Source organism: Antrostomus carolinensis, unplaced genomic scaffold (assembly GCF_000700745.2).
Source record: "Antrostomus carolinensis isolate BGI_N321 unplaced genomic scaffold, ASM70074v2 scaffold3959, whole genome shotgun sequence".
Taxonomy (NCBI): Eukaryota; Metazoa; Chordata; class Aves; order Caprimulgiformes; family Caprimulgidae; genus Antrostomus; species Antrostomus carolinensis.
This window is the reverse complement of record NW_010337707.1, coordinates 70566-70800: the sequence shown is the minus strand read 5'-3', so window position 1 is coordinate 70800 and position 235 is coordinate 70566.

Sequence of the window (235 nt, the reverse complement as noted above, 5' to 3'; positions counted from 1 at the left end):
CCTGGCTGGCGAGGCCGTGCCTTGGTACTTCGTGCCGTGCTGCCTCTGTGCCTCATCGTGGCCTTAGCGTGGTGGGGAAGTAGTTGTGTCACAGTTCCCTGAACAAGGGCTGAGCTTTTCAGTGGGAATGCCGGCGAGGCTGCAGGCTGAAAGACGTGGGAACAGCCTGGGATAAAGGGAATAACGTGGGGCCGCAGACAGCTCCTGGTTAACGGCTCCAGGGGGGGTGGGGTCG